Source organism: Rhinolophus hipposideros (genome assembly GCF_964194185.1).
Source record: "Rhinolophus hipposideros genome assembly, chromosome: 10".
Taxonomy (NCBI): domain Eukaryota; kingdom Metazoa; phylum Chordata; class Mammalia; order Chiroptera; family Rhinolophidae; genus Rhinolophus; species Rhinolophus hipposideros.
In genome coordinates, this window is record NC_138056.1 from 36284719 (window position 1) to 36299993 (window position 15275).

The window sequence follows — 15275 nt, forward strand, 5'->3', positions numbered from 1 at the left end:
TTGATTGGCACTAGCTAGGAAAAAGTTATTCAGAGGTTACCATGGTGATGGCAGATTGTGATCCATTAGGAGTGTTAAACAGATAGCTCCGTTTTTGTAAAACTTTGTGCATTTTATTTGGTTCTTATGATAACAAATCAAGGTTTTAAACTGACTATAAGCCTTGCCCTGAAAAAAAGGTAGTATGGGAATTTTTTCGGCTGCAACTTTATTTTTAAAATTTTCTCCCTCATTTCCTTTTGATGGATGTTGTTTTATTATGAAAAATGTCAACTGCTTAAAAAGAAAAAAAGAAAAAGAAAAAAAGAAGAAAAGAAAAGAAATCCCAAAGTTCATTTCTGCTCATTTTTGTAAATATTATTTTACCTCCAAATGTAGAATTGAGAGTTGAATGTTTCTAATGTTGTTAAAGCTTCTGCTCGTGAAGTGCTTTGACACATAACATGTACTACAGTATCCCACATCCGTCTTCTCTACTCTCTCCACAAAAGTCCACTTATGCTCACCTGTGTCCTGAAAACCAGAAGACTCTCGAATAATATTTTTAAATTAGTCAAGTATCAGTGATTGCTATAATATGTATGCTCTTTCATTTTTTTTACGTACAGACTTCAGACTTTAAAATGTAGGGTAATTGATGGTGCTGGATTTATTACTAACACTGTAAGTTAAATTTAGACCTCTGTGGCACTATAGGGAAATGGGGATTTGATATGAGGGACTTTTTTTTCCATGTAACTTAATTGTATTCCTTTAAGGGCTCAAAAGTTTTAAGAGTTTCAAATTAATTTTTGTGGCTGTGTCTACCACATCAGCAATTTTTGTGGAAGTTTCTAAAATGTATTACATGCTTTCCTGTCTTACTAACCACATTATACGACACAAAATGTAAACGCTTTATATTTTTTGATGACTCAGGGTCATGATGTAGATTATGAACTCCAATACCTATCTAACAATTGCATAATAATCCTGGGTAAGTTCCACCCTCTCCCTGAGCTACAAAACTCAAAACTTGGTATGGTACCAATATCTGACTTGGTAACGCAAACATTTTGAGAATTAACTATAATAATGAACATAAAAGCCTCTTATGAACTCTAAACTACATAAATTTGAGGTATTAAGATGATTATCATATTATAAATGTCAGTTATTTTACCATGCTATAATGTAATGATGCTCTAGTGATCATTGAGATAATTAGTAATGTTTGGCTTTATGGTTATTCCTCTGCAATTACGGAACTTTGGAGCTCTTGTGTCTGCTCAATATAGATATATTTTTCGGGGAGTGTGTGTGTGTGTGTGTGTGTGTGTGTGTGCGCGTGTGTGTGTGTGTGTTTGGGTTGGTTGGTTTCCCCTCTTTCAATATCAGGTTGCAGCCTGCTACTTCTGGTTAGGGGTGAATAATTTCTAATTTTCTCGTTGTATTAATCTATAAATTGCAAAATTAGATAATCATGACATTCTGGACCATATTTAAAATATAAACAAATATGTATGGGTGAGTTGCTGAGAGATATTGGGTAACATACATAGTCTTCAATACATAGACATCATGCTGACTCTTCTGGCTGCTCAGAGTCTTTATATTCCGCATTCTTGGCTATATTCTAGAATAACAGGCCACCAGATCAATAATCTCTGAATGAGATTTCTAGATTACTTTTAATTGTGATTCATGAGAAGAATGGTTTTAGTTCTATAAGAAAGCAGTTTTCAGAATACGTTAGAGGACTCTTTAGGATAAAATTAAAGCAACTGATTTTTTTGTCTGGATTGCTAGGGAATCCATTTCTCTCTTGCAAATAATGGTTAGTTTTCTATTCTTCCTCTTCATTACTGTGTGTTATAGATTTGATAGAAGAGAGACACAAGAAGAGACCTCCCATTTAAGAGTCTTTTATCAATATATTCCTGTTATCAAAAAAGTTTTTTATGTACTTTACAGAACTTTGATTTGATTGTTTTGTAATATGTATGCATAGTTTTAAATATTTTTTATTAAATATATTGGGATAACATTGGTTAATAAAATGACATAGGTTTCAAGTATACAATTCTATAATACATCATTTATATATTGCGTTGTGTGTTCACTACCTAAAGTCAAGTCTTCTTTCACCCTATATTTGACCACATTTGCCCTCTTTTACCTCCTCCCCTCTCCCTTTACTCTCTGGTAACTACTAACCTGTTGTCTGTGTCTATGAGTTTTTGCTTGTTTGCTTATCTTATTTGTTTGTTGCTTTCAGTTTTAAATCTCACATATGAGTGAAATCATATGATTCTCGACTCTTTCTGTCTGGTTTATTTTGCTTAGCATGATAATCTCAAGATCCATCCATGTTGTTACAAATGACAGTATTTCAACTTTTCTTATGGCTGAGTAATATTCTATTGTATATATGTACCACATCTTCTTTATCCAATCATCTAAGGAAGGACACTTTGGATGGTTCCATGTCTTTGCCATTGTGAATGATGCTGCAATGAACATAGGGGTAATATATATCTTTACGGATAAAAGTTTTCAGATTTTGGGGGTAGATAACTAGAAGAGGGATTGCTGGGTTATATGGTAATTCTATTCTTAGTTTTTTGAGGAACCTCCATACTGTTTTACATAGTGTCTGTACCAATTTACATTGTGTATGAGGGTTCCTTTTTCTCCACAGCCTCTTCAACAACACTTGTTATTATTTGTCTTGTTGATGGTAGCCATTCTAACAGGTGTGAGGTAGTATCACATTGTGGTTTTTATTTGCATTTCCCTAATAGCTAGTAAAGTTGAGCATGTTTTCATATATCTGTTGGTCATTTGTATGTCTTCTTGGGAGAAGTGTATGTTCAGGTCCATTTTTAAGTGGATTGTTTGTTTTTTTGTTGTTGAGTTGTATGAATTGCTTATATATTTTGGATATTAACCCCTTATCGGAGGTGTTGTTTGCAAAGGTCTTCTCCTATTCCATTGGTTGCCTCTTTGTTTTGTTGATGGTTTCTTTTGCTGCGCAGAAGCTTTTGAGTATGATATAGTACCATTCATTTATTTTTGCTTTTATTTCCCTTCCCTTTGAGATCAAATTCATAACATCTTCTCTAAGACCAAGGTCCATAAATTTAGTACCTATGCTTTCTTCTAGGCAATTTATTTTTTCAAATCTTATATTTAGATCTTTGATCCATTTGAGTTAATTTTGATGTATGATGACAGACAGCAGTATAGTTTCTTTCTTTTGCAACTGGCTTTCCAATTTTCCCAGCACCATTTATTGAAGAGGCTTTTTATTTTTTCCTCCATTGTATGATTTTGGCTCTTTTATCGAAAATTATTTGCCCATATATTTATGTGGGTTTATTTCGGAGTTCTCAATTCTGTTCCATTGGTCTGTGTGTTTGTTTTTCTGCCAATGCCATGCTGTTTCAATTATTATCATTTTGTAGTATAATTTGAAGTCAAGGAGTATGATACCTCCAGTCTTGTTCTTTTTTCTCAGGATTGCTTTGGCTATTTAGGGTCTTTTGTAATTCCATATAAAGCTGATGATTTTTCATTTTATTTCTTTAAAAAATGCCATTGAGATTTTGATGGGGATTGCATTAAATCTGTATAAGCAAAATACAGTACATATATTTTAGTCATCAGAAATTCAGCAATTTTTAGTTTATATTAATGCATATAATATAGTAAATACAAATATTAAGTGATAAAAAGCATGTTCATCAAATTTACAGATACTACAAATCTGGGAGAACAGTGAATATAGTGTATGAAAGAAACAAAACTCAAAAGCTTTGACAAACTAAAAATACGAACTTAAAACTAACCAACAAAATAAAATTTAATAGATCATATTGTCAAGTCCAGATGCTGTGACCAAAACTCCTACTGAATGAAATTCAAATAGCAAACACATGAATAATAATAATAAAAAGTTTATGAGTTTTAGGTGACAAAACATACAATGGGGTTCTCATGGTGAATATTGCCAAAAAATTGCCAGAGCTATCTCAGACAGCATTACTACTGTGTTTCCCCAAAAATAAGACCTAGTCGGACCATCAACTCTAATGCGTCTTTTGGAGCAAAAATTAATATAAGATCTGGTCTTATATTATATTATATAAGACCCAGTCTTATAGTAAAATAAGACTGAGTCTTATATTAATTTTTGCTCCAAAAGACTCATTAGACCTGATGGTCTGGCTAGGTCTTATTTTCAGGGAAACACGGTAGAATTACAGTAGGGAGCAAAGAAGTGGTAGTCTCATTGAACTCCCTGCTCAACAGAATGCTTCTGAAGTATAATGTTGAGTTGAGAATTACTACGCTTAGGAGAAACTCAAAAGTCTTCCCAGAGGGGAACAATTGACATGATAACAGGCACAAAATTATATAATAAGAGAAATGGTTGAATAAACTAGTAATATTAACCCAGAGAAAAGAATATCAAAGATGACATAAAGGTTATCTCTTAAGATTAAAGTCATATGGAGGAGGGATTGAATTTATTATATCTAGCTTCCTGGGGACAGAATGCAGATCAGTGACAAGAAGTTACAAGGAACCAGATTATTGTTTATAATAAAATGAACTAACAGTTGTAGCTGTGTATGTATGGGATAATCTTCTTTGGAAGATAATAAATTGTCTTTGGAGATATGCAGCAAACTTAATTGCATTTTAATAGGGCTATTGTAGAGGACAGAGGATAGGTCTTTGTCCAGTGCTAAGACTATGAACTTTTATGAGTAATATGCTTGTACAATCTTCCATAGTTCATAGTATATTGTTTATAATTCTTATCAAGAACTACATGGTATCATGATTATTGTTCTACAAGTTTTTCTTCTTATTTTGCAAAACACTATATTGGAACTGAGGGATTCTTACCCTCTTACTTGTTTTTTTTTGTTTGTTTGTTTTTCCTGTGTATCTTTTTGGTAGTCTAGTGAAATCTACAGGTCCTTTCTTATTTTTGATTCATAAAGCAAAATCCATGGAATTACTGAGAAAATGAATTATATTAAATTTTTAAATCTTAAATTTTCTGATCTGTAGAAAGTGCTACTTTACTAATGCATTAAACAAGATTTAATGGAAAGACTAAAATATAATTTTGAAGTAGTGATAAGCATAAATGATATTTTGAGATATCTTCAACAAGTACAATGCCATATAAATATATTATGATTCTGTTGGTTACAATGTCTTATAAAATGTATTGTGATTCTATCAGTTACATAGTATAGATACTATGAATATTTTATGGTTTGCTGCCTGTATACATAATTTAAGAAAATATAAAATTTCAATTAAAAGCTAATTAAAAAGAAAATTTTCATCTGAGTTCATAGACCTCTGAATTCTATAAATGGACTCTTGGAATATGTGGACCCTAGGTTAAGAACCGTTATGTGTAGCATCAGCACAATATAGCACACTAATAATGAATAAAACAACAGTCTCTAACTTTAAAGAGTTTATAGTCCAGTAAGAGGTATAAGACATATGCAAAATTAACTAATTAAATGTCTAATATATGATAAGTTACATGAGAGCTATATGGATAAAATGTTATAGTAGCTTACAAGATAGACTGCATCTGCCTAGAAAGCCATAGGGAAAGGGATCTTAACCGATCTTGAAGAATGAAAGAATTTATACAGGCAGAAATGGAGGGGAGGGACATTTCATGCATAAAGAATAGGAAGAGATCTTTAAAACACCCAACAGTTCAGGTTCTAATTAAAAGTAGAAGGAGAAAAATAAATAAATAAATAAATAAATAAATAAATAAATAAATAAATAAATAAAAGTAGTAGGAGAGTATTAGTAGAGCAGGACCACAAAAACAGCCAGTAAACAGATAACTCAGTGACAACAAGTACATTCTCATCAACAATTAAATGTATCGAATTCTCCAATCAAAAGACATAGAGTGGCTGAATGAATTTAAAAAAAAAAATCTGTGTGCTGCCTACAAGAGACTCAGTTTAGCTGTAAGAACATGCACAAACTGAAAGTGAAAGGATTGGAAAAAAGATATTCCATGCTAATGGAAATCAAAAGAAAGCTGGAGTAGCTATCTTATTTCAGAAAAAAAAAAGACTTTATAACAAAGACTGTAGTAAGAGACAAAGATAGGAATTACATCATGATAAAGGGAACAATTCAACAAGAAGATATAACATTGGTAAATATTTATGCACCTAACATAGGGGGACTTAAATATATTAAGAAAATATTAACTGACCTAAAAGGAGAAATAGATAGCAATACAATAATAGTAGGAGATTATTCAATATAGTATTGGAAGTCCTAGACATAGCAATTAGGCAAGAAAAAAGAAATAAAAGACTTCTGAATAGGAAAGGAAGAAGTAAAATTGTCACCATTTGTAGTTGATATGCTATTATACGTAGAAAAATCCTCCATCAAAAACCTGTTAGAGCAAACAAATTCATTAAAATTGCAGGATACCAAATTAATATACAAAAACTTGTTGCATTTCTATATACTAATAAATGAACTATCAGATAGAAGAATAAACAATCTCATTTACAATTGCATCAGAAAGAATGAAATACTTAGGAATAAATTTAATCAAGAATATGAAAGGCCTGTGTATGAAAACTACAAAACACAGATGTGAAAATTGAAGAAAATAAATAAATAAATGGAAAGCTATTCCATGCTCATTGATTGGAAGAATCAATATTGTTAAAGTGTCTATACTACCCAAAGTAATCTACAGATTGAGTTCAATCCTTACCAAAACTCCAAGAGCATTTTGCAAAGAAACAGAACAAGTAATCGTAAAATTTGTATGGAAGCACAAAAAAACCTTGAATACGAGTAACCAAAGCAATCTTGAGAAAGAACAAAGATGGAGGCATCATGCTCGCTGAGTTCAAACTATATTACAAAGCTATAGTAATTAAAACAGTATGGTACTGACATAAAAACAGACACACTGGAACTGAATAGAGAGCCCAAAAATAAACCCATGCATAAGGAATTGAGAATGTACAATGGAAAAAGGACAGTCTCTTCATAAATGGTATTGGGAAAACTATACAGCCACATGCAAAAGAATGAAACTCAACCACTATATCACTCCATACAAAAAAATTAACTAAAAATGGATTAAAGACAAATGATAAAACTCCTGGAAGAAAACAGGCAGCAAGCTCCTCCTTGACATCAGTCTTGGTGATATTTTGAATCTGACACCAAAAGAAAAAGCAACAAAAGCAAAACTTAATAAGTGAGACTAATCATACTAAGAATTTTCTGCATAGCAAAGGAAACCATCAACAAAATGAAAAGGCAACTGATCGAATGTAAGAAAATACTTGCAAATCGTATATATGATATGGGGCTAATATCCAAAATATGTAAAGAACTCATACAACTTAATAGTAAAAAAATCCACAAATAATCTGATTAAAAAATGAGAAGATCTGGATACACATTTTTCTAAAGAAGACATACAGATGGACAATAGTACATGAAAAGATGCTTAATATCACTAACCATAAAGGAAATGCAAATCAAAACCTTGAGATATCACCTCATACCTGTTTGAATGACTATTATCAAAATGACAAGAAATTACAAGTGTTGGCGAGGATATGGAGAAAAGGGAACCCTATGCACTGTTGGTGTGAATTGAAGGTTCCTCAAAAAATTTAAAATAGAACTACCGGAGATCCATGAACTTCACTTCTGGAAACACACACACACACACAAACAAAAAATGAAAACACTAAGTCAAAAAGATATGCATTCCCATGTTCATTGCAACATTATTTACAAGAGCCAAAATTTGGAAACAACCTATTCATCCATCCACAGGATGAATAGATAAAGAAGATATAGTGTATATATACAATATTATTCAGCCATAAAAAAGAATGAAATCTTGCCATTTACAACAACATGGATAGACCTTGAAGGCATAATGCTAAGTGAAATAAGTCAGACAGAGAAAGACAAATACCACATGATCTCTTTTATATGTAGAATCTAAAACAAAACAAAACACAAACAAGCTCACAGACTGGAGCTTGCCAGAGGTGGGGGGTGAGGGGTAGGAGAAACAATGAAGGGAGTCAAAAGGTAAAAAGAAAAAAATGTACAAGTCCTTTGGGAAAATTGTAAAACATGTTAACATAAAATATCTGGATAAATGGAGCATTATATTTGTTTGTGGATAGCAACACTCAATAACATAATAACCTTAAATCTTACCACTTTAATACAAAAATTCAGTAAGTTTTAAGTAAAAATCACAACTGGATTGTGAGTGTTTAGTGATGGGGTACTTAACAAGTTGATTGTAAATTTCATATGGAAAGCAAAGGGCCAAGAGAGCCAAGGCAATTTTGTAAAACAATAAAGAGAGGGGACCATGCTACTTATTAAAAACAAAACAAAACAAAACAAAAGGTATAAGGTATGTTAAGATACACGTGGTATATAAGAAAATATAGGTTGTGTTCAGATTACAGAGGCCCTTTAATTATTGGCTTAGGACTTTGTATTTTTTATTAAAGTTTACGGAGGAAACATTGACTAATTTTTAGCACAATAAGGTGATGGATTAGAGCTTTCTCTCAGGAAAGTGAGTTAGGCAGCACTGTGTAGGATATATGGGAGCATGGAGAGACATTAAGGAAATTGTTTCAGGTCAGAGATAATGAGGGCCTGAACTAAGACAGCGGAAAGGAGAAAGGAAGAAGGGGTGCATATGGAAAAGATATTACAGATTGAATTATTACGACTTGACATTTAAGTGAGGAGACCAAGAGAGAGGGATGGTTCAAAGGTAGCTCAGAGTTAAACTTTGGGTGAATTAGAGGGTGGTAATGCAATTAATAAGAAAAGAAGTAGAAGAACATGTTTTGGAGATGGAAGCAATGAGGATGTCTATTTTTAATTTTTAGTTTGATTCCGAATTTTAATTATCTGCTCGGAGCAATAGAACAGAACAGTATAATAGGAGAACAGAAATAATTACAGAAAAGGTCATTAAAAAGTTTCTGATAGATTTCTGATTCTATAATAATTATATTCTAGTTCTAAGGAGATATACTTGCTCCACCAATATTTGCCAGGATTTGACCCTTTCAAACCCCAGGTCCATCTCCTCATTTGGGACATCTCTTATTCCATGGGACATATAAGAGCTTTCGAATATATAACCTACCTCTCACTTCTACCTCCTGGTTTGAAGGCCATATCTCATGAGTGACAAGCCTGTGTGACTGACATAATAAATGGCCTTTCCTGAGTAATTCCTGTCCTGGAGAATGTTTTGACTCTATCAGAGTAAGTATCTACCCTCCTCACTTCCTCTACTATACAGGAAATGATCTATAAAAAGTTGATTTGTTATGGTCTATTTTAAAACAATATCTACATGATAAAGGAAAACTCTCCACATGGTTAATAGGAAAGTTATTCTCTTACAGGCAGATTCTTTGATCACCCAAATAACTGTCCATTGTTTTCTCTGCCATTCCTTCAAGAAATGCCCTCTCCAGAGCAATGTTTTGACAGGATTGCTGAAGTACTGATGAACAAACGTGTTCTGTCTGGAGTGCCTCCTCTGAAAGTTAGATTTAGGGGGAAAACAAGTAACATTTCTGTTTTATTGTAAATTTAACCTTGATTATTTTTGGTTATAGGTAGATAGATGAACAGATGTGTGGGTAAATGGAAAGGTGCCTAGAATAAACGAATAGCAGAATCTGCCTTTTCAAGCACTATTAATATTGGTGGGTAGAGTTTGCAGAAATACTTTGATGAAGAGATTTAGGTTAAAATGCTTCCAAGATAAAAATCCTTCAGCTCTGATTAAACGATGAATTTTAGTTATCCTTGTATCACCCATCTTGCTGCCAACGTAGCTGGGCTCTGACATAAGCGACAGTTGTCAGAAAATGAATACTTTAAAAAGGACTTCTATATCTAAATACATATATTTAATCAGAGAGTCCTTTGGCTTCTGAAAATAAGTTGTCTAATGAGAATTTCATTTGAGCAGCTGTGACTGAGGGGGTCAACAGGCAATGCCTAGGAGAATATGGCCCAGCTGGTTAAATCTGGTTGTTGTCGTGATTTAAATGGTCAAGTGCTGCTTGTAATCCAGGACCGTCTGTTTGTAAAGGGAATAGTGAGTGCTTCAGCATAATGTACAGCTGTTTTAATCTCTCTTTAATAATAGTGCTTCAGCCACTATCATGTCTTGTGTATCATACTGCTCAGTGTGTGATCCAGGGCCCAGTGCATTGGGTCAGGTTGGGTTCTGGAGTCATGTGAGATTTCACAGAAAGGGCTATCAGGACAGAAACCTCCGCTCTAGCAAAATAAAACCTTCTCTCGGACTTGTTTTGACCTTTTCAAGGATTTATTTGTTAGGTAATAATTATTGTGATCAAGAGAGAATGATAGATCTTGTAGTTGGATGGAAATATTAGGATAAGTGAGTTCTTTTTGAGAGAGGCTGTAAACTTGCTGGAACGTATGCAGGGTTAAGGTACAGCTCTATAGGCTATGTGTTGGTCAGACACAGAAGGATTTGTCCGGTGGAATTGTGTGCTTCAAGCTATCATGATAATGAAAGTATGTGGATTCATTTGACTGTGTTTGGAGAGAAAGGGCACGAGCATTTGAGCTTTGGATTCCTGGTGGGATAGGCTTGCCAATGGATTATGCAGCTGTTACCCAGCACAAGAATGAACACGTGTTTATGTGTATATCTGATGGATTATTATCATTATTCACATCTCTAAACCACAATTTGGATTTCTACATATACTTTTCACTGAATTATATTTAGTTAGCTATATGTGGGTGTGTATTCCTCATCTGATAGCTTTGCTGTACTAAAGGCGGAATGTGATCTGGTTTAAACAATGAGAAAATTCATTTTTGAAATTCAGATGTTTTTGTGTGAGCTAGGTCTGGGTTTGACTATAAGTTCTAATATTTGAAGAGTCGGTATAGCCAAATGATTAAGAGTGTGGGCTCTGGAGCTAGGCTGCCTGTGTTTGAATCTCAGTTCAACATTTGCCAGGTGGACGACATAGGGCACCTCTCTGTGTCTTAGTTTTCTCGACCAAAAAAAAGGACATAGCTATAGTGCTATCACGAGGAGTGAGATTTAGTTAATGCAACTAAAGCAATAGAACATTGCCAGAACATAGTAAGTGCTCAATAAATGCAACCATCATTATTTCCTAGCTGTGTGACCTTGAACAAATTTAGTCCTTTTGTGCTTCTGTTCTCTTACAGCTGGATGCTGGATGAATGATACCTACCGTGCAGGATCATGTGAGGATTTGATATAATATACATATAAAACACATAGCTTCTATAAGTGTAGTTATTACCCTATTGCTATTACAACTACTACTACTATTATTATTTGAAGACACATTTAAGAGAAATATTACAGGAATCTCATCCGGCACCACAAACAGAATCATAGGAAATGTCCCATGGTGTTTGGGGATTTAGCATTTGGCAGCAATGATGTTCTTGTTTCTGGAAGAGCAATTCAGTTTAACTCTCCTTTCAGGCTTTTTGGAGAAGCTGATACTAAAGTTTCCCCACTGGAAGCCAATCTTCCCTGCTGAGATATATGTCGAATATGATGTTGTCAGTGAGAGAGGTTGGTAAAGCCTCCAATGAGGTTTTTAGAGAGTATGCAGTTAAGAGCAATGGTTCCTATTAAAGTAAAAAATCTATTAAAAGCCCATGCTAAAAACAACAAAAAAATGTTTAACAGTCATACCATGCTAAAGCATCAAAAGGATCCTTTAAAGCAAAATTTATGGATATTAGGTTTTTTGCCACTGTTCTGATACTGATGAAGTGTTTAGGGTATCCCAGGTTCAAACCTTTCTTTATACTGCTCATTCATAGGAGAAATTGGAAAGGTTTTGGATTTTTGCATAAGAAATGCATTCAGTATGCATTACAAAACCCCCAGAATTATTATTTCAAACAAGTTGGAAATTTTAAGTAATTTAAATGCTGAAGTTCCCCAAGACCACTCATTCTGGAAGTGAAGCAGCAATTGGGTGTTCAGAGCAGTGCTGAGGGCAACTTCCTTTCAATTCCTTTTTTTCCTTCTCTTTAAAATACATCTTTCTTTTCTATGATATTTGTGTCCTTGCTCCTGTTTTAAAGAATTTGCTTTATATTCATAGCAAAGACTTATCCAGTACCAGATAGTTTAAAGAAACATATTTTATGGAAGTGGTATACAATTGAGGATTAAAATGAGGAGCTAGAACTACAGGTTTTGAGTTATGAGAAGAATTATGGTATGTTTTTGTGTTAAGTATATTTGCTTTCTTATTCTTTGGAAACTGGTTATCCTCTCATACACCTTTGTAAAAGATATAATCAGACTGAATCCTGTGAACGCCATTCTGTACAAATTTTGATTATTTCAATTTTGTGACTCCCATTTACAGTGTTGGCAATATACTTAGTTGAATCATTTTCTTAACTTCATTTTGTGTGTCTCTGCCTTGCAAAACAATACTTCAAGTTTCTGGCCGATTTCTATCTCCTCAGATTTAAACATTATTTTCTTAAAACTCATTCTCAAAGAAAGTTAAGAACAGATGCAGGCAATTGCTTCTGATTTTTCCTCCTGCTGACCTGGGAGGCATGAAAGTCCTCTTATGCCATTCTGTTGTTTAGAAAGAGAATGAAGTTTTTTAATGGTTTGATGAAATAAGTCATATCTCATTTGATTTTTGAACCTGTGGAGTTTGAGTGCAGCATTAGCATTTTGCACTTTTTTTTCCATTGAAAATTCACTAGATTGACTTTTTCAGGATTTATGGTGGGATTCTCGAAAGCAATAGTGGGAAGTTTTTAGATCTGTGTTCTTTTTCTTATGCAATATGTGTGGGAAATCCAGAGAAAATGAAAGGAAAAGGTGAACTTAAGTATGTGCTTATTATGTAATATCTGATATCTATCTATCTATCTATCTATCTATCTATCTATCTATCTATCTATCTATCTATTGACACAGGTATAATAATGAAACAAGCACCTGTGAATTCATCATCCAACTTAATCAAAGTTACTAATATTAAATCTACCTCCATTTTGTTCACCTGTCCAATCCCTTTGTGTTCTACATAGATGTAACTACTGCAGAATTTTGTGTTTATCATCTTCCTTTTTTTGTTTTATCACAATTTTGTATATGTCCCTAAATCATGTATTATCTAGCTTTGTTTGTTTTAGTGCTATATAGAAATAGTATCACACTGTAACCTTCTGTGATTGCTTCTTATAATTATATTCTAAGATTGATTTTGCTCTGTGAAGCTCTAGTTTATTTTCATGTTTGTATAATATTTCATGGAAAGCTATCCAGGATTATATTCTCCTGTTTACTGTCTCTGGACATTTGGATGCTTTCCAGTTTTCTGCTAGTACAAGGATGATATGAACATTCTTGCACCTGTCTTGTGATGTACATATGCATGAATTTCTTCTCTAGGGTATATTCTCAGGAGCAGAATTGCTATTGACAAATTTTTGTATCCTTTTTCTACTCTGTTGGAAAACATTACACAAAGAAGTTGGGGGTGGTGTGTGTGTGTGTGTGTGTGTGTGTGTGTGTGTGTGTGTGTGTGTGAGAATCCCTGAAAGCTTTAACTTAACTGTCTATACCATTTGGTTCCACCTTCCTCCAAAAGTCTAGCACAGATTTCTTTTAATCATTGAGCTTTTCAGAAGCTCACAAGAGCCTTTGATGGAACCTTTACTGCAATTTCTTTTTCTTTTTGTTATATATTAATAGAATGTCTTCAGCTCTTCTTTCAACTATGAGCACGAGTGTATTGTCATTTTCCCACTGGACTATGATTACTAGGTTTGTTAGGAAACACTTTTTTTCCCTTTTGATCCTCTTCATTGACATTTGCAGCTCATTGTGGCTTTGAATTAGAGTAATTCCTGATCTCAAATTATATCAAGTTCACAATAATTTTTATCTTAAGTACCTACTTCCCATTCAAAATTAACTAGCAAATCCTGATGGTTATTGCCACTGTTCTATCCAACTATTTATATTGAAATAGACATTTTTCTAGCCAAACAGTTAACTTATTAGCTAGAAGTCTTCACCTCTTTCTTAGAATGTTTAATTTGAGAATCTTTTCAAATATTAGCCTGGATTTGATGTGCTTTCTTGTCCTGACTTTGATAACTTACTGAATAGTACCTAATAATTAGTTAATTAGTGATTATTTGATTTTCATACCACTAGTTTCCTAATTTGGAAAATGAGGACCTTGGTCTAACATTAAAGACCAAATTCTAAAATTCCATGCTGCTTTGATTTTCTTTTAACAGTTTGTATCTAAATTTCAGCATCTATCATTAGAAATTTTCCAACTGTTTGCAGACTAAACAAGTCATGTGAACCAATCTCATGATTCATTTTCTTTTATTATGCTCAAAATTGCCCTTTACTATTCCCAATCTCTTTTTTCTGGTGTTGGAATCTTTATGAAGATAGAGATAAAAGCTACTATCCAATGTTGATGTCTGAAAAAGTCATTGTCCAATGAAGTATTTATAGCCAAAGCCATGATAATTGGCTCAGAGAGTGCTATCTATGGTTTGAGAGATCGGCAGGCAAGAGGGTGGTGTTAGTAGGGTACTGTGATCCCAAAGGTAAAGGTCAATAATCCTACCTTGTGGCTGGGCTATTGTAAAGGGAAATCATGGCCATAATTATTAGCCATGTGTGACTTTGGTTTACTGCTGACTATCTGTGACATTTAAACCTAGCATAGCTTTCTTGAGGGTTTAAGTATAACAAAGGAGCCATCACTGAGAGGTCAGACAAGAACTCCCACAATGAAATCCTAAATATAGGCCATCTACTATAATTGGGAGTGCAGAAGTTAGAGGCCTGTGGACTTTGCTAATAATGAATTGAAAATGAGTAAATACAAATAGATGACTAGAAAAAAATTTGAAGGTATAATGAGGAATAACTATGAAAAAGATGACAAACTATTGAATTATTTGCAATAAGAACCATGGAAGTAGCAACTGTTATGCTAATATATGATTTTTGAATGAAGGCACCCTATAGTCAATGGGCAGTTTTTACAGTGGCTAACTGATTGTGTACACTGGGATTCCATTCCACTCCAGAATGCAGTGATTCGCGTAACTGGAACTTGTTAGCAATTCCCTCAGAAATACCTCTTAGT

General features: G+C 33.6%; 1 protein-coding gene across 3 annotated transcripts in view; it reads left to right on the plus strand.

Annotated features, from left to right (window-relative positions):
• SOX6 (SRY-box transcription factor 6) overlaps positions 1 to 15275 on the plus strand; it is a 588685-nt gene that overhangs the window by 255522 nt on the left and 317888 nt on the right. The window lies entirely within an intron of this gene.